This window comes from Camelus dromedarius, chromosome 6, assembly GCF_036321535.1.
Source record: "Camelus dromedarius isolate mCamDro1 chromosome 6, mCamDro1.pat, whole genome shotgun sequence".
NCBI lineage: Eukaryota > Metazoa > Chordata > Mammalia > Artiodactyla > Camelidae > Camelus > Camelus dromedarius.
Genome location: NC_087441.1, coordinates 53340437 through 53361351, shown reverse-complemented (window position 1 = coordinate 53361351; position 20915 = coordinate 53340437). Strand labels below are relative to the sequence as shown.

The following is a 20915-nucleotide window of genomic DNA, read 5'->3' as shown; positions in this document are numbered from 1 at the left end:
CCTTCCCCTTACGATTAGTGATGTTGAGCATCTTCCCATATGCCTGTTGGCCATCTGTATGTCTTCTTTGGGAAAATGCCTATTCAGATCCTCTGTCCATTTTTTAATTATTTTTTTTAAATGTTGAGTTGTATGAGTTCTTTGTATATTTTGGATATTAACCTCTCATTGGATATATCATTTGCAAATACCTTCCCCTATTCAGTAGGCGGCCTTTTTATTTTGTTAATAGTTTCCTTCACTGTGCAGAATCTTTTTAGTTTGATGTAGTCCCATTTGTTTATTTTTGCTTTTATTTCCCTTATCTGAGTAGACATATCCAAAAATATTACTAAGACCAATGCTGAGGCCACATTCTTGATCAGCTCTTTCTCCTTCCTTATACTGCTTCACTGCCACCTTGTATGTATTCTTGAAGAGATCTTCCTCTTCCATCTGAAACCCTGGATGGGCTTTGCTTTTAGGGAAACTGACCTAAGATGGTACTAAGGGTGGTCTGAGGAAGCAGACTCCAAGAATGAGATCCTGGAGTTAGAAACTTGAGGGCTGGCTTGCTACAAATAGCTCATTGCTGGTGATAGGTAGGTGGAGTTTGCATAGCTTTGGCATACACCACAGTGCAACTGCTAAAACTGTCACTGAGACCAACTGGGATAGGCCAGGGGGAAAAGGAGATGAACTGGCTTCTGCACAATCTCTGGCATTTCAGAGGTACAAGAGAAATATAAATTATAAAGACTGTGGAATTCAGAAGCTATTTCTGAATACCATTGGTGCTTTGAAGAGATGAAATAACAGGCCCAGGGCAATCAAACACCAATTTAAAGTCAAGTATGAGAGTCAGAGGACCTCTTTGGCAGCTTTTAAAGGGGCCTTCAGCTCCTGCAGCTGGAGGGCAGATAGAACTGAAGACCAGGCATAGGCATAATTGTAAAAGTCACAGAACTCAAGAGTAAAGCTTAATTCTCAGCCGAGGAAAGTTTCATATGCTAAGGCCAGAGACCTGAAAGGTAAAGAAGGTGACACTGAAACCTGGGATAGGGTTATCTGGGTTTATATGCATGCAAATCTTGGACTCCCAGATTCCCTTGAAACTTCTAGGCTTGTATGTGTGGTCCAAGCTCCTTTATTGAAAGATAGAGCATCCCCTACATACCTCCTAATTGAAGTCTGTACAGAAAAATGAGGCAGATGCTCTGCAAAATAATGCTACCTTCCCAAATCTACCTCCTTCTCCTCTCTTGGCCACGTAACCAACAACTAAGATTACATCTCAGCGTAACCCAACTGTTAAAGTACTGCTAAGGGAGGGGATGGATTATATGTCAATAGAATTGCAGGAATGACTAACAAGTATGACAGTAACTAGGAAAGTATTCCTGAGAGTGGGTTCTGAAGTTGTTGGTCAGGATGGTAGGGTGAAACATAAGGCTGAATAAGGGAGAGTATGTCAACATGGGGGTACCTTCCTTTGATACAGAACTTAACACCCTGAAAATGGTTCTCATGCACTGCTTGCAAGCTTCTTGGGAGCTTGAAAATGAATGCCTTACATTTAATGTTGTAGAAATGCCAGACTGCTTTGGCAAATTGGAAGTGATCAAAAGCTCAGAAAATAGGGCACTCTAGAAGGGACTGACTAAATAAACCTGGGGAACTCATCTGCTGATTTTGTTTTTCAGAAGGTCTAGAGTCCATTTATGAAGGGGACACCAACATAATTTAGAAGCTCATAGTGGTATTTTGTAGGTTGAGATGATTGTAGGAGAAATATTATAGCAGAATTGGACTAGATTGATAGATAATGGTATTCAATATATTGCTTACATAGAATTGAGCATGTACTCAATATGTAGAATAGTGTTATCAATTTATTTATCTACCTACCTACCTATCATCTGTTATCTATCTATAATCAGATGTGGCCAAGAATGGATATGCAGAAGGCTGAGATCAGCCACCCCAACCGAAAGTTATGATCCTTTGCCAAGTTTCCAGACCCGCACAGGTATTAGGCCTAGATTCATCCACTTAAGGAGAAATCAGTTTCCCTTCCCTAAGGAAGGCCTTGTAGCATCACTGAAATTATATATTGCTTCTTTAATCATATGCATGAGTAACTGTACACTGAGGAAAGGGGACTATCCAGATCTTTTGAGGACCTTTGGATACACTATCCAAGTTGATGCTGATGTTCAAGGAACCAGATTTACTTGCTAGTCAGTTTTCTGGTATGGGAGTATATAATCATAATGGACATACTTAACAGTTGGCAGAGCTCTCTTATGGCTCTTTGACTAGCTCAGTAGGAACAACTGCAGTGAAAGTAAAAGTGCATGAAACTGCCCCACTAAAACCAATATAATAAATCAAAAAACATATTGTATCCATGGGCAAATGGAAGAGATTAGTGCCATTCTCAAAGCCTTAAAGGCTGTAAGGATTGTGGTACCATTATCTTCATTTAATTCATCAATTTAACCCATGTAAAAACCAGATGTATCATGAAAGATGACAGTGGATTAACCATTAAGTTAACCAAATGGTAATCCCAGTTGGCAGTTGTGTTAGATATGATGTCTTTAGTTGAGAAGATTAACACAGCTTTGGATATATGGCTGTTGAGATTTGGAATACATTCTTTTCCATACATGTAAAAAAGAGGATCAGAAGCAGTTAACACTGACATGACAGACAATATACACTTACAGTCTCTCCTTGGAGCTATGTTAAATGTCTCATAATATATTTTATATATTGAAATTGTCAATATATTTCAGTGGTGCAAGGATCATCTGGATGTAGTGCAGAGTATCATATTGGTTCAATATATTGTTGGCCAACAAGTGGCAATGATTATCAGTTCCTTGGTAAAACATGTGTGCTCCAGAGGATGGGGGATAAACCTCACAAATATTTAGGGACCTTTAGTAATGACACAATTTAGAGGGGTTGGAGTTCGGTGACCTAGGAATGCAAGCGTATCTCTTCCAAAGTAACAGAGTGTAGAAGATAGACTCTACTAGTATTCAGAAGCTGCCTCAGTGTACAGACTTTTTGTAGAGGAGTGGTTCAGTTGTCTAGGTCACAACAGGACATCCTCTCTCAAATAAAGAACAAGTTATTGTACCTTACAACTCCTTCTACTAAGAATCATATCTCTTGGCAGATGTCTTCAGGTTTTGGAGGCAGAATATTCTGCATTTGGGAATACCACTCTAACCCATTCATCATAGACGTAGAAGCTGCTAGATTTTTCAAAAGGCCCAGAGCAAGAAATCACTCTTCAGGTGGTCCAGCTGTGGTTCAAGTAGGCTGCTACTAGCCATATGGTCAGGCATACCTCAGACATACGTCACACATACTTGATAAATACCAAGAGGTATTTATGGTAGAAAATCATGCTACATGGAGACTCTATCAAGCCCCAATAGGAGAGCTGCAATATAGACTCCTGAAGTTCTGGAGCAAGGACATGCCATACACAGCAAAGACAATTTCTACAAATAAATGCCAAACCATTCTACATATGGTATACTAGTAGGCCTTCCTAGAAATGAAGCATCTAACAATGGAATCTCAAGTGACAATGCAGCTAGAATTTCTCATCATGGGCAGAGCAATGTTATACTACCAAGAAATAAAATTGGGTAGGGTGGGCCCAGCATCAATCCAATATAAGACGGAAGTGACATATCCAGGATATGTAAGCTCAGGCAGGTTCAGAGGGTTCATGGGAGCTGCACAAACAAGGTAGCTCAAACTCCCTGTTACTTATCACTGTTGTACCAGCAACTTCACCTTAGCTCATACCAATGGCTTTATGATGGACACTTAATGAAATCAGTTCCCCCTTCCATGGTGGGCTCAATGCCCCATCTTCTAGGGGAGCTATGAAAAGATACTCTTTAGCTCTCAGATCTTTTAGGGATTGTCTAAGCTGTAGAGAGATGCCTCACCCATGGTCATTTCTCTTACCAGTAAATGCAGATATAAATGTCTGACCACTTTGGCCTAATTCAGGCTAACTCTGAAGGGCCAATTTCGGTATTACCAGAGATATTTATGGAGTTGGCCAAGGCTGCATTAGAACTTGACTTCTTCTGAGTCCTACTTCCTTTTTCTCCTTTCCACAGATGTTGATCCCATGAGAAATCTTTAATAAACATCCCATATTCTAAATACTATTACAGAATCTACTTCTAAGGTAACACATGCTGTGACAGACATAGGGGTTTCCTGTGACCAAGTATCAGAGAGGGGTTAAACAAATCTAAGCTTGGTTCACAGATAAGTTGATATGTTGGTGCAATCCTAAAATGAGTAGTTGATACATTATACTTCCATTCAAGTGTGGCTTTGAAAGATAATGATGAAGGAAGGAAAACCTATCAGTTGGAAGGGCTTTGGGCAGAGCTCCTAGTTATTGTGTAAAGAGAGATGAGGTAATAATATTCATGAATTCATAGACAGGGGTAAATAATTCAGATGGTTATTCAAGGGGTCTGGAAGAAGAAATAGTGTGAGATCAAGGTTAAAGATGTTTGAGAAGAGACATGGATGGAGTGGAAAGGTAACATAAAGCTCTTTTCGTTGTACAGCAGGGTGGGCCCCTGTACAGAAGCAGCACTAAACAACCAAATGGACAGGATAACTTGGCCGGTGGTTATCAGTTAGCTTCTCTCCCTGACCATGACAATGATGGCATCGTGGGCACATGAAAGGGAGAGCCATGGTGGCAGAAATGAAATCTATGTGTATTTCCAAGAACATGTGCTCTGTCTCATCAAGACCTGTCTAGGTACTTGCTACTCTTGAATGCTTTACCTGTGAGCAACAGAGATTAGTGTTGAATGTCTTATATGATGCCATACTCCAAGGAGACCAGTCAGCTTCTTGGTGCCATTTTTAAAAAATAGGATGCTTTCTATCTTGAAAAAGGCAAACTTTATTCTGACAAGGACTGATCATACATATCCTCCTTTCTTGTCCATAGGATTTTAACGAATATCATACTCTAGTTGCTCATGAAGTGTTTGATTTACTGGCATGAGGTCCTGTATGAAAACATCTCACACTAAGAGATTCTTTTTTTTTTTTTTTTCACAAAGAAGGTAGAAAAATGGGCACATGACCGTGGGAACCATTGATCTCATCATCTTCTGTACCATCCGGTAATTGTTATCCTGTTAGAATAGTGGAATAACCTTTAAAAGATGTAGATGAGGTACTGGTTTGGGGACGACAGCTTGAAAGATTTTCAGAACTATTTTTCAGAACGTGATACACTCTTAAACTAACATCCATTGTGTGTTGCTATGTCATAAAAAGGTAGAATTCATGATGGTATGGACTGAATGGTATTTCCCCCACCCAAATTCATATATTCAAGCTCTAACCCCCAACTGACTATTTTTGGAGATAGAGCCTTTAAAGAGGTTATTAGAGCTAAAGAAGGTCATGAGGGTGAGAACCTAATCCAATAGGACTGGCATCCTTACAACAGGAGGAAGAGATTCCAAGGATGCATGTGCACAGAGAAAAGGCCATGTGAGGACCCAGTGAGAAGCTGGCTATCTGCAAGCCTAGGAGAGAGGCCTCAGGAGTAATGAACCCTGCCAACATCTTGTCTTGGACCTTCAGACTCCAGAACTGTGAGTAAATACATTTCTGTTGTTTGAGCCACCCAGGCTGTGGTATTTTGCTATGTCAGCCCTAGCAAACGAATACACATGACTTTGGGAACTAAGAGGTGAAAGTAGGCGTGGCTCTACTCACTGTCATTCCTGCTGACTTGCTTGGGGAATTTGTGCTTCCTGACCCTGAAACATTGAGCTCTGTGTGTCTAGAGGAGCTGATTTTCCAGATGAGGTCCTTTCCACCTGTGGACACAAAAAGATTCCTAGTAAATGTAAATGTACAACTGCCACCTGGTGGTTTTAAGCACCTCGTGCTGGTAGACCAGCGGACACAAACAAGAGTAATTGACCTTTGCCTTCTTTGGGAGTCAGGAAATCTGAGAGCAGGGAAGATTGTGTTTGGACTTAGGTGATCCAGGAGTGAGGAAGTGGTGGTGTCTCTGGGTCCTCTCATGTTCATTTGTAACTGTAAATGGGCAAATACAGCAACCATGATCTTCTTAATGATGACAGTGTAACAGGGGTTCAACCCTCCAGGGTGAACCTCTGTGTTCCTCCACCAGGTGGACTACTAAGGCCAGTGAAGTGCTAGAGAGAGAGAGGAATATAGAAAGGGTGATAGAGGAGGGAGATGAATATTCTTTTTTGCCGTAAGATCAACTGCAGCAACTAGTAAGTTTCCTCAATTATTGTGACCATAGAACCTTGGAGAATCTGCCTTGATGGAGTAAATCTGATGTAAGAAACAAGTGCATTCAAGCGGATGCTGCAGATACTCAGCCCAGATTCCGTTTATTGGCCCCTTTATTGTCCCCCATCTGCCTGGAGTGTTGGCTACTCACAGCTCACAGCTACCCCCTTCTCTGGAGATTTGCCCTCAGCTGAGATTCTGACTCACCCAGGAGGTTACACACCTCCCACCTTCTGGGGGTGGCCACAGCTAATGAACCCCAAATGGGGGTACAGCAGGCTGGCTCTCTTGTCTTAAGGAGGGGCATATTTGTCGTGCAGTTTCTGCTTCAAACTCCCTTCCCGCCCATGTTGAGGATCAGGCCAAGACTAGACTATCTGAGACCACATCTTTGCTCATTTATTTCCTCTCCTGTTTTTCTCCTTCCTTTGCAAGCTTTACCTAAAGATTATGACCTTAGTGCATCTTGTGCATCCAATTTGCTTTCTTAGGCTCTGTTTCTAGGGACCTGGACCTAAGACAATTAGTAATAAGATAAGTTCAAGCAAGCACATCAATAATCTTGGCTTGATACAGCAGCTTTTCTGAGTCCAGCACTCTCCTATCACTGTGGAGGGATACAGTGACATGAGGCAGAGCCTTTCCTTTCATTGAACTCACCATCTAGTTTGGAAGTAAAAACCTAGTTGTGTGCACAACTTAAACTTGGGATGCAGCACTATATGGTACCAAATTGACAAGAGGTAAAATTGGAGTTCAGAAAAAAAGGAGTGTATTCCTCAGAGAGCTACATACCTGAAAGCTATCAAATTGCTTGCTATGTGAAAGAATTTTCACTACTCTAATTTGAAAATTTGTGTAAGGTTGACAACATGTATTAAAGTGATATAGTCGGTGAAATGTTAATTTACTGCATTAGTAAGAATTGAAATAAAGCATATACATTTCCAAAATATTAGCATCTGAATCGATGCTCTCATGCTATAAGGCATTTATTCGCTATTGAGCTAAAGCTCAAAGCACAGTACCCAGATGCTGCTACACACCAAGAGCACAGAGCACGTTGCTGCTTTTCCTCAGGAACTGTCAGATAGCAGCCACAGGGGGCAATGCAAGCTCAGCAGTAGCATTCTCAGCTCCCTGTCTGCACCAGTGAAAACTGTCCTTTCAAGGCATGGCTGGTTTATTATTCTTGTTTAAAACAGGTTGAATCTTTACAGTTTCACAATGTCTTAGAGTGCATAATTACTTGAAGGTTTGGGGTAAGCCATATGTGGAAATGTAAAAGAGTTGAATTTAGAGAAAAATATTTTATAAAGATACAGAGAATAAATGGGGAGGGAGAGGCTTTGAGTTCACAGTTGACACAAAAGTAGAACAGAAGTTTGTAGCTAATACGCAAGGAATCTAATCTGCTTCACTAATTTTTGTCTGTCAAATTCCTATTTTCTGGAAAAAAAAAAGTCTGCAGAAAAGCAACCTGATTCTTATTTAAATTTTGTAATATTTCTTAATGACTTTGATGTCTGAATATTGTGAATGAAGAGACAATTGTTGAACAAATAAAATAGTTCTCGCAAATCATTTTAAGGAGCATATGCATGTCACATATTTCTGTGCTCTTATTTTAAGGTTTGAGAGTCAGTGTACAAACATATGAATATGGATGCATATTGATGAGTATGATTTTTCCTGCCCATCATTATAAAAATACCTTTCCTAGTTGAACTGTTAATGAAATGATGAAGAAATCTGAGGTGAACATTAGCAGTCTATTTTCATTTTGTTTCATCAAAAAGAATCTATTTTACAATTACTATTTACTTGCAATAACCTGCAGCACAAAATGATTTAATGTTCAATATGTGCATTAAAATGCACTTGCTTTTTTTTTAATATGTAAAAGCTGATGGAAATTTCATTTAAGCACAATTCCTGTATCACAGATTTTAAGCAAAATGAAAGGAAGTTAGGGTACCATTTAAACATGGCTATAAAAATAATTTCTTTCAGTGGCTGGAGGGAAGGAAGGATTGGTCAAAGTAATTTTTATCTTCGATGGGATTCCTCACTAGTCTGCTTTCCTATTTGGCTTAATGCATGCCACAATAATCATGCTATTTCTTCCTAGCATTTTTCTAGCTCACAGTAATAAGAATAATTGCATGATGTTTATATTCTAAAGTACCTTTTCTCACTAAGTTCAGAAATCCTTTCTGAGTATTAATTCTCACAAGATTTTTGCGTGGCACTCAGGGAGGTGTACTATTACCTTGTTATTCTCCTTTTGACTACAAGGATAGTAAGGCACATATGCAGTAAATGATACACAAGACAGAGACAGGATGCCAGAAACAGCTCAGGACCTGACTTCTAGTGCAAAAACCAGGCCATGCTTTGTAGGAATTATTAATGCAGTTGATGATTTAATCATGGCAGTTAATAACTATCTTTTAAGTCTTTGTTTTCAGTCCTAAAAAGTTAACACTGACAAGAAGGAAAAATTTCATAACTTGGAGTAAGTTAATTCTGTTGCATCCTGGGTAATATAGATTGTAAACAAGCAAGTTGTAAATAACTGTAATAATAGGAATGTTATTGACAATAATTTGAAGTGTGAGTGTTTAACGGCATAGATGTAAAATTCATAACAATTAAGACACACACAAAAAACTTTTAAATCATGGCCTACTTATAAGTTGCTAGGAAGAAAAAAAAACTAGCTATGTAATTTGAGTATAGAATCAAAGCTGTTTAAATTTATGGGATAGGCCCTTACAATGTAAAAGGTTTCAGAGACTCAAAATGAATTCCAGCTGGGATTATCTTTTTTAAAGGACATCCTTTGCTTGTGTTTGTAACTGGATAAATTTGAAATCATGAAATGCAACTTCTGCCAATTATTACTACAGAGAAATTTCTTCACGCATGCACAAAAATTTATTGATTGGGGCTCAAAGATATTCAGTTAGGCCTGGAACATGATATGTACTCAATATATGTTATTTAGCAAATACATGAATAATGTCTTTTTAGAATTCTTACCCAGATTATTTTAATATTTTTTAAGGATCACAATTATATGTATGTTTAGTATTCTTATCTTTTAAGGATATCTGAAAGAGATTATCTATTCTCTTTCTAAATAGTCTCTAAATATTTCATTTATATATGAAATAATTTGAAGTTTGTAATTTGCTTAAACATAAATCTGGAGGGATGAGGAGGGTCTGACTCAAGGCTGGCCATGATTTAGTGACTGTTGAAGCTGTATGATAAGTGCATCAGGATCAAGTGTATTCTTTATTTTTTATATTTAAAATTTTCTATGGTAAAAATGTTTTAAATATAAAAAGTCATTTCCACAAATACTAGATAAGAGATTGTTTTAAATCTGTTATAAGAAAATACGTCTCACTTATTTTGAATTTAACTTTATGGGAACCTAATCTATCAAGAACATGGTCAAGGAGAGTGATGTCAGCATCATGGTGGTGTGAGAAACTTTCTTTGTTCCTCCCTTTCGATCTACAACTAGTAAAACATCCATAATCAACAAAGTTTCCTCTACCCAACACACCAGTACACCAGAGACATTCACATATCTGTCCATCTGAAGGCGGGTGGACCTCAGAGGAGGCAGAATAGGGGAACAGCAGAGACAGTGCCTATGATCCTGTCCCCCCAGCCACAGTGGCTGACCTAGCAAGCCCCTGAGAAACTGATAGTAGCAGGGGAGGTGGCACACATGACTCCAGCCTCCTGGCCACAGTGGCACCGATGGCCACAGGAAACTGGACAGCAGCAGTCACAGGGTCTGAGACCCCTGTCCTTCCACCTTTAGCAGCACCTATAACTCTGGCCCGTGCCTCAGGTGGTGGTGCCCATAAACCTGACAACTCTGGAAGCAGTGGAGGCACATTCAACTTTGACTTCCTCCCAGCCTCCCCCTCTCCCCATGGGTGGCAGTACCCATGACCCAAGAGAACTTGAATGCAGCAGAGGCATCTGCCATTGTAATATCCCCAGTGATGACACCAGTGTCAGCAGTGACCCTGGCAGCAGCAGGGCACCAATGTCCCCAGAGACACAAGCAACAACAAGGGTACCAGTGACACCCTGGCAGAAGTGGTGGGGAGTGGAAAGTGCCAATTTTCAAATGTAGCCAGAGGCAGTTCAGGTATGAGAAACCAAAAACTTGTGCTATAATGCTACCCACTGAAAAACAAGAGAAAGGCCTCTAATTACCAATCTGTTGAATTGTTAGAATCAAAGTTTAAAAAAAAATCTAATAAGAAAGGTATTTAATATTTCAAATGAGCTGACAGAAAAATAAGTCATCAAGTACTATGAAAAACCATGGTAACATGGTATCACAAAAAGAAAAAAAAATATAATTCTCCAGAAGCCAAACTTAAAGTCACAGAAGTCTGTGATCTAATACTTCGAGAATTCAAGATAACTATCATGAAGAAATTCAGCGAGCTACAAGAAAACTCAGAAAGGCAGTTCAATGAGCTCAGGTATAAAATTAATGAACAGAAGTGAAACTTTACCAAAGAGATTGGAACTCTATAGAAGAATGAAGTAGAAATTCTAGAGCTGAAGAACTCAATAGATAAGATGGAAGAATGCAATAGAAAGCACTGAAAATAGAACAGACCATATGGAGGAGAGAATCAGCAAGCCTGAAGGTAGAAATCTAGAAATAATTCAAGTAGAAGAGAAGAGATAACTAAGATTTTTTAAAATGAAGAAAGAAGAGATGGAAGATGATACTCCAAGCAAATAACAGACAAAAGGGAACATGATAACCATACTCAGACAAAGTAGACTTCAAGCCCAAATGGTAACAAGAGGCAAAGATGGATATTATATATTGATACAGGAATGATCCATTGAAAGACACAACACTTATTAATATATATGCACTGGAAAAGTCACGAATATGACAAGACTAAACAACATGCTACTGAAAAACTACTGGGTCAATGAGAAATCAAAGAAGAAATAAAAAATAGCTGAAGACAAATAAAAATAAAAATTTGACATATCAAAATCCATGGGATGCAGCAAAATTAGTACTGAGGGAAGTTTATAACATACAGGTCTACCTCAAGAAACAGGAAAAATCTCAGCTAACCAATCCAACCTTATACCAAAGGAGATTAGAAAAAGAGGAACAAATGAAGCCCAAAGTTAGCAATGGGGGGAAATAATAAAAATCAAAGTGGAAATATATGAAATAGGGACTAAAAAGACAATAGAAAAGATCAGTGAAACTAACAATAGCTCTTTGGAAAGAAAAACAAATTGACAAACTTTTAGCTAAACTCACTAAGGAAAAAAAGAGCAGTTTCAGATAAATAGAAACAAAAGAGGGGAAATTACTATGGATACCATAAAATACAAAGGATTATAAGAGAATACTGTGAACAGCTATACACCGACAAATTGGATAACCTAGAAGAAACTGATAAATTCTTAGAATCATACAACCTTCCAAGACTGAATCATGAAGAAATAGAAAACTTAAACAGATTGATCACTAGTAACGAGATTAAAACAGTAATCAAAAACCTCCCCCGAAACAAAAGTCCAAGATGAGATGGCTTCCAAGGTGAGTTCAACCAAACAACCCAGGAAGATTTAATACCTATCCTTCTCAAACTCTTCCAAAAAATTGAAGAGGAAGGAATGCTTTCTAAATCATCTTATGAGACAAGCATTACCCTTATACTGAAACCAGAAAAAGACAACACAAAAAAGAAAATTACAGACCAGTATCTCTGATGAATATAGATGCAAAACTCCTCAACAAAATATTAGCAAACTGAATACAACAATACAACAATACATTAAAAGAGTTACACACCATGATCAAGTGAAATTTATTCCATGAATGCAAAAATGCTTCAACATTTGTAAATCTATCAATGTGATATACCATGTTAATAAAATGAAAGATAAAAATCATGATTATCACAATAGATGCAAAGAAAATGTGACAAGATTCAACATCCATTTATGTTAAGAGTGCTCAATAAAGTGGGTATATAAGTAATGTATACCAACATAATAAAGCTACGTGTGACAAACTCACAGCTAAATCATATTCAGTGGTGAAAATGTGAAAGCTATCCCTCTAAGATCAGGTTCAAGACAGGGATGTCTACTCTCCCCACTCTTATTTCAACATAGTATTGGAAGTCCTAGATAGAGCAGTTAGGCAAGAAAAAAGAAATAAAAGGCATTCAAATTGGAAAGAAAAGTAAAATTGTCACTATTTGTGGATGCCATAATTTTATGTATAGAAAACCCTAAAGACTCTACCAAAAACTATTAGAAATAAAATATAGTAAAGTTGAAGGATATAAAATCAATATACAAAAATATGTTCAGCTTCTGTACACTAACAACAAACTAGTAGAAATAGAAATTAAGAAAACAATCTCATTTACAACTGTAACAAAAAGAGTGAGATACCTGGGAATAAATTTAACCAAGAAAGTGAAAGATCTATATACCAGAAACTATAAGATTTTGAAAGAAATTCTGAACACAAAGAAATGGAAAGATATTCTATGCTCATGGATTGGAAGAATGAACATATTAAAGTGTCCATATTACCTAAAGCAATCAATAGATTCAATGCAATTCCTATCAAAGTCCCAATTACACTTTTCATAGAAATAGAACAAAAAATTCCATTTCTGTGGAACTACAAAAGATCCCAAATAGCCAAAGCAATCCTGAGAAAAAAGAATAAAACTGGAGGTATCACAATCTTTGATTTCAAGTTATACTATAAAGCTATAGTAGTAAAGCTATCAAAACAGTATGGTATTGGCAGAAAAAGACACACTGATCAATGGAACAGAATTGAGAGCCCAGCAATAAACCCACACATATATAGATAATTAATTTATGACATGGGAACAAAGAACATACAATAGAAAAAGAGCAGTTTCTTCAATAAATGGTTTTGGAAAAACTGGATAGCCACATGAAAAAGAATGAAATTAGGCCACTATTTTATACCATACACAGAATTAACTCAACATGGATGAAAGACTTGAACATAAGGCCTGATACCATAAAACTCCTAGAAGAAAACATAGGCAGTATACTGTTTGACACTGGTCTCAGCAGTATCTTTCTGTACAGGTCTCCTCAGACAAGGGAATTGAAAATAAGAATGAACAAGTGAGACTACATCAAATTAAAAAGCTTCTGGATAGCAAAGGAAACAATCAACAAAACAAAAGACAACCTATGGAATGGGAAAAGATATTAGCAAATTATTTATCTAGTAAGGAGTTAATATCCAAAATATATAAAGAACTCATACAGTTCAACAATAAAAAAACAAATAGCTCAATATAACATTGGGCAGAAGATCTGAATAGACATTTTCCCAAAGAAGACATACAGCTGGCCAACAGGCACATGATAAGATGTTCATCATAACTGATTATTAGGGAAATGCAAATAAAAACCACAATGAGATATCACTTCATGCCACTAGAATGGATAGTATGAAAAATACAGGAAATAACAACTGTTGGAGAGGATGTGGAGAAAAGGGAACACTTACACATAGCTGGTGGGAATGTAAATTGGTGTAGCCACTGTGGAAAACAGTGTGGGAATTCCTCAAAAAACTAAGAATAGAACTGCCATATGATCTGTCTATTCCACTTCTGTGTATTTACCTGAAAAATATAAAAAACACTTATTTAAAAAGATATATAGACCATTATGTTTATTGAAGCATTATTTACGATTGCTAAGATATGGAAATAACCTAAGTGCCCACTAACAGATGAATAGATAAAGAAGACGTGGTGCATATATGTATACAATGGAATACTACTCAGCCATAAAAAGATAACATTTTGTCATTTGCAACAACATAAATGGACCTTGAGGCTACTATGCTTAGTGAAATACGTCAGAGAAAGACAACTATCGTATGATTTCACTCAAGTGTGGAATAGAAAACAAAGCAAAACAAAATAAATGAACATAAAAACCAAAAACAAACACAGATACAGAGAACAGATTGATGGCTACCAGAGAAGAAGCAGGGTAGGGAGAGGGCAAAATGAGTAAAGGGGGTTAAGTGTATGGTGATGGGTGGAAACCAGACTTTTGGTGATAAACACACTGTGATGTATACAGAAGTTGAATTATAATGTTGTACATGTGAAACTTATATAACGCTACAAACCAATGTTATCTCATAAAGAAAATAATAAATAAAAGTGAAAGTATGAAAAAGAGAACATGGTTAAGAAATGAAACATAATCATGAAAAAGGGGGTCCCTCACGAGTCAGTATGAATATCATAAGATAATATACTGACACATTATTTGAAACATTCTAATAAAAGATGCTACTTAACTAGGTTAAAAGAATTAATAGTTTGAGCATTCATAGACTTAGGGTCAAATACTTACCCTAGAATTTACTAACTTGGTAATTTATTTCAATTCTGTAAGTTTCTATCTCATCGTATATAAAACAGTTATGATAATATCTCCCTTAAAGGGTTTTAATGAAGTTTGTATGTGATTAAGGTTTTGCCTGGTACTTGGTAGGTGTTTTATAAAATGGTAACTAAAAGTTTTAGGCTCGATTATCTCATTTTTGAGACCACTCAAAATTAAAGTCAGAAGCAGTTACATGGTTTTCAATGAAGGATGAGAACCTTTCAGAACACCTAGTAGGAAAACATGATCAGAAAAATCCACAAGAAGAAATAAGCTACTTCATAAAGGCAAGGATTGAGTCTCTTTTACTATAGTGACTCAAAACCCTACATTTCTTGCTCACAGTTTTGTACACCTTTATATCACAGCACAGGGCATAGTGATATAGTTATAAAGAATTACTAAGATAAGTTAACACACAAACCTAACACCTCTGAGGCTTAACACAATGAAAGCTGTTGTTGTTGTTGTTGTTGTTGTTGTTGTTGTAGTTGTAGTTTTTCCCACTCCTTTCATAATCCATTGTAAATCAGGAGGTTCTTCTAGGAAGTTCTTCACTCAGACTCCTTTCTCTTGGCTCCTCCACACTGTGGGTTCTCCTTGGAAATCTCTGATGGATTCGCTTCATTTGTCCAGTCAATGCATAAAGGAAAAAAAGGTCCCATGGAGGTTTACGTGAGATATTTTAGGGGTCATGCCTGGAAATGAAGCTCATCTTTTCTACCGAAATTCCACTGGCCATATTCCAGCTGCCTACTGAAGAACTAGGAGATACAGTCTTCCTGTGTATCCCAATGTGGGGACCATAGACCATTGTCTGTGCTATAGTAGACAATAAAGAAGTATCTCACCAGTTCTAGGAGGTTTTAGACAAAAAAATAGGGTGAATTGTGTATCTGTATGTAATCTCTGCTGGACTGTAAGCTCTCTCAGACTGGGTACATGACTTGGTTATTTCTGACTTCCAGCTAGTATTCAGTAAATAGTTTAAGGTAAATAGTTTTGTTAAGTGAATTAATCCAAAAAGCCTGGCTTTTTAAAAGATTCTCTATAGTTTTATATTTATGGCATTATAGTTTGGAAATAAGCCTGTCTGTTAAGTATTGAAGAGAAAGTAAGTTGTAACAGAAACAATTCAGTGTGATCTTGAATACCTTTGCACATTACACATTAGTTTACACACAATAGAATCAATATCATTTACTGTATTTAAAATATTAGAAAAATTTTGGACATTTTCCTGGACCACATAAATTATGACCTTACTCCTAGGGCTAGATTTTTCTTAAACATAATAGAAATAAATATGGACTATATGAAATTCTAAAAAAGGAATCTAAGAGTACTTGTTTGAAAAATTTATCTATTCCATGCCTCCAAAAATATCTGAAAAAGATTTCACTTGTTTAAGCATTCCTTTCCTTCCTAAATCTGGAATTTTAGAATTGAAAGAAAAGAAGCTCCACTGTCCTAATTTTCTTCTGGTAGGCAAGAGAGAAATGAGGATTTAATTCATTTACCAAAAAAAAGTAAATAAACATTTTAAAATGTATTGGCATGTGGAGTGTAGTAGAATGGGTGATATTGCAGGAAGTGGGTATGTTAGCTTGATGATCCGGTAGAAGAACCAACCAAGACATAATGACAGGCTCAGCCGCAGTCCATTGTTTGACAGTGAGACTTTGGACAATACCGCCAGGATAGAGTACTGCTCAGGCTAAAGTCATTTATAGCTCTCAGGCTTGGGGATGGCTCAGACCACTGATGAGAGTCATAGACACTGACATAATTTTGAAAAAAGATATTAGAGTGAAAGAAATGAGTAAATGTTTTTGTAAGTAGCAGTGACAACAATAAAACAATAATAAAACCATTAAAATGTAAGAGTTACACTGGAATGTGCTGTAGACGTTGCTCTAGATATTTTCTATCTCTATAATCGATTCTGGTGAATCATACTTCTGATCAATGCTTTTATCACCTATCTACAACACAGAATTAAAAAAAAGAAAAAGAAAACTGATATACAAATACCAACAAAAATTATTGCTGAAAATTATTATTTCTACTTATTTGAAATATTATGGTCCCTGAACCTCAGTGAAATGTAAAAACTGCTGGAAAAGTATCAAGAAAGTGAAAAGAAATATTTTAAAGGTGTAGCTAAAAATAGGTGATTTTTAAAGAAGGCTTTAGATTCAATACTGTTTTCTTAAAACAATTCAAAATTCATATTTGTCAGAGTCCTGACAAAATATTTGAGGAAGCTGCTGCCAAAAGATTTTTGCCCATCTCAAAACAAACGACAAAGGAAACAATAGCCTTGGTAATAGATGCTGAATTTGATATGAGCGATTGGTTGTGTGTATTCAGTAGTAATGGCAATCAGTGGAAATTCTAAAATTTATGAAATAAAATACACTGTTGACTTTGTTTTTTTCCAAACTGAAGTCATTGTTTGGGGCTAATGGCAGTTGGCTTCTTTAAAGTAACTAAATTGACAAGCAAAAGTGAAAGTCTGTTTTAAAGTTGTTTTCACCTCTTTTACCACCTAAAACATATCTATGCATAAAGAACTTTAAAATGCATGCTTTTTATATCCTTTCCCACAATTATCATTTACAGATTTTTAACTCCAGAAAGGATCTCTGAGAAATAATTTCTAAGCACTGCTCACCCTGAGCATGCATGTGTGTGTGCACACAGACACACACTTTAAATGTGCATCAGGAAGATGTGTAAGGGTTATATCTTAATATTTATATTGACTAAGTTCTTTAATATCAAATATTAGTCTTTTTTATGATTTTATTGAAATTAACCAATATCTTAAAGGAGTCCTTTAGCCAGCAGACACAGTCTAAAATACCTTCATTTTCAGTTTATGTGGAGTTAAGCATAAACCGTTGTAGTGCTTTCTGCTTTCTTTCATAAGGAGAATTTAGTTGTACTAAGGTAATGGTGCAAATTTACAGTATCCATAAAAGCACTGTTATTGTATTGCTTTGCGTAATGCATTAGGAAGAGAAGACCACTTGGCAGACACCACATATTTATAAACGAACAAAATGCACTAAAATCAAAATTGCATTACTTTTGTCAATAATTTGTGTTATAATTTTTATGGCAAAAATTAATAGAAAGGATCCCTTAAATAAAAATGAGTCTGACGTTTTCCTTTTGTTGTTGCTGCCCTGATTGTATTTACATCCAGTCATTTATTGCCCATTAAAGAAGTAATGCTATGTTAATGTAAGGGGGAAAAATCAATGCTACTGAGATCAGTAGCTGTAGGGAAACAGTGCAGCAGCTGGTTTGCAAACAGCGAGCCCATATAGATCAATGAAATTACAAGCTAAATCTGCTGATGCTCACAAACTGCTCCAGTGGTGTGCTGTCTAACCTTTTTCAAGTTCAAGAGCTCTAGAAACCCAGTGATAACTAAATGGAAAACAGGGCAAAGGGAATGGAGACAGTGACAATGCACCTGGAGTATTTTACTGTGATATGTGATGTTCTACTTTTGCAGCTACCAGCATAACTACATACTTTAACCTGTAGAAAAGCCCTGTAATCTGTAAGTGAGCCACATAGAGAGCCTTCACACCCCAGAAAATTTCTACACTAAGAGGATTCCTTGACCTAAAACATCAGAAGGCTACGTGATACTTTGTGAATCTGCTTTTTGAGCTAAATTTTAGAAAATATCAATCAGTGAGCTAATGTTGGGGATTCTAAAATGTATTATGTGTTGGATTGGGTGATCTATTATGGTCTCTAAAATTTTCTTTATTAAAAAATTTTACATACATTGAGCCTCAGCTTTTTGAATGACAAATCACTAAGTAGATGCATGTACATTTAATACTTGATAAAGACAACAAGCTTTACATCTCAATAAACTGATTTTTTGTGTCAATTTAAATGATGGTAATAAGTGTTTTTCCCTATAAGTACTGAATTTTCAATTTTTATTTTAGCTAAACCTTCCATGGGCACTCAGGTATATTTTAACTGCATTTTCTAAGACACACAAAAACTTTAACGTAAAGAGTGTTAATTGACACAATGAGAGGGAAATCAATATTCACAGAAGAGAATCATAACTACCTATTGATGGATTAAAAAACAATAAGCTAATTCTGTTTAAAACTAGAAGTGATCTTTGAAACTGGTACACATAACATTGTTTTTATGTCACCTGGAAAGGATAAGTGGTTTTCCCAAGGTCACCTATCTATTAAATGGTAATATTGGAACTCAGATCCAGACACTTCTAGGCCAATGGGCAATCCTGTCCCCACGACAGGATGCCACCATTAACACTGATTTGGGTAGGAAAAAAGAAAGAGAATGTAGAAGGCAGAAGAAAGTAGAATGAAAATTTGTGTAGATGCTTTCACTCAAATGCACACAGACATAATAGGAACACTAAAATCATACGGAATAAAGTTAATTACAAACTATTATTCCTACTAAATTCTTCTTAATCCAGTTGTTGACAAGAAGAACAAAAAGTTATTTATCCCCTTTCTTCCTCTCTCCCTCCCTAAATCAATTAAGGAAAATGCAAAATAAAGCCAGTAGTTACAGGGCCAACCTGTCAGCAAGGTTGACCACAGTCTATCTCCTCCTCAAATATGCACCAAGTAAAATGTCCTGAGAGGCACAAGACACACTTTCTTTCAACCCTACTTCAGTAATTACGTTGATTTAAATCACTGTCTGTCTCAATCCTCCAAGATAGTGACACCAGAGTGACATGATCTTTATAGGACTGGTTCAGTAAATAATGGCAGAAATCTCAGCCAAATAGCATCAATTGGCAACTCTCATAATTCAGGCCTCTTATTTAAATCTACCTTGATTTTTATACTCAAAATCACTTCCTTTGTATGATTTTTAAAAAATTAATACAGTTTTTAGTGGATGAGATAAACATGAGTTATTTTCTTTTCTATATAAAGAATAATCACACTTGCGATAAATTGTTATGTTTTAGGGGTATACATTTAACAAAATGTTAACAATAATCAGAGTATAGATACTATCTCCTAAGTAATTTTAGAAAAGCTAAATATGAACAATATCTATATTTTACCTACTAGTGTTCTAGAGTGTAACCCCTGCTGAATACACCAAGTAATACAATTGAAATTTTTATTTTAAAATATCTTATTCTCATATTTTCAATTTTTAAAAATATGTTCATTTCTTTATTTTGATACCCTAATGAATACTGTGAGGCAGGCAGATTGGATATTATTACCTCCCGTTAAGAGAAAGAGACAAAGAGGCTAAGTCAACTAATCAGGGATGGGAACTCAACTCCTGGGAACGAACTCCATAATTTCATTATTGCCTCTCTTTTATGCTTTGAGTTTGGAGATATGAAGTAATTAAAAAAAAACCCTGAAAAATGAGACAGAAAATTGGCTCCTCATATTGCATAGTTATACTTAAGATTCTGACCCAGAAAGCAAAAAGCACTCAGGGTCTTTAAACTTGGGTAAGGGATTAAGTTCACCTTTCAAAAATAAGTTTCCAGGGCTTTTTAAGGAGCAATGTGTTAACAATGGCAGAGCATCACAAAGTTATTGTAAAATTATCACAAAGAAGACAAGAAATAATTAAATATACAATCATGCTTTACTGTAGCCAGGGAGGATGGCTGATGAAACAGCATGAAAGCATCATGGAATATATTAAACCTGCAACATGGGAGTAATAATAACAATAATGAGAACTAAGTTTTTGTTGACTAAGATTTAGTTTGACCCTTTCAGCTATTGCAAAGAAAAAAATGTCTGCATTTTACGTAAAATTTGGCTACCCAGAAGATTCTATTCATTGCGACCACACACAGCAAGGAATACAACAAAGAATACTCAAAAACAAATAAAACCAGGCTCTCCAGTTTAGTATGGCATTTCCCTTGACCTATGAGGTCCATCACATGAGCAGTTGGATTTCTGTGTAAAAATAGTGACCCACCGATTATCCTTTGAGGATTAGGTACTAAATTAATTGTGTTCACCCATCTCTCATTTGGTACACAGACCTGACTACTGTTGTCCTTTCTCATTCGC

The 20915-nt window shown here is 36.4% G+C and overlaps 1 long non-coding RNA gene across 3 annotated transcripts in view; it reads left to right on the top strand.

Annotated features, from left to right (window-relative positions):
• Positions 1 to 20915, top strand: part of LOC105092251 (uncharacterized) — an 855833-nt gene that overhangs the window by 336762 nt on the left and 498156 nt on the right. For 2 of the 3 annotated variants that reach the window (XR_004138212.2, XR_010381299.1), the window contains one exon: positions 5507 to 5654. The exons of the other annotated variant lie outside the window; for it this stretch is intronic. This is a non-coding gene — a long non-coding RNA (uncharacterized LOC105092251). The remainder of the gene's footprint in view (positions 1 to 5506; positions 5655 to 20915) is intronic. 3 annotated transcript variants of the gene reach the window in all.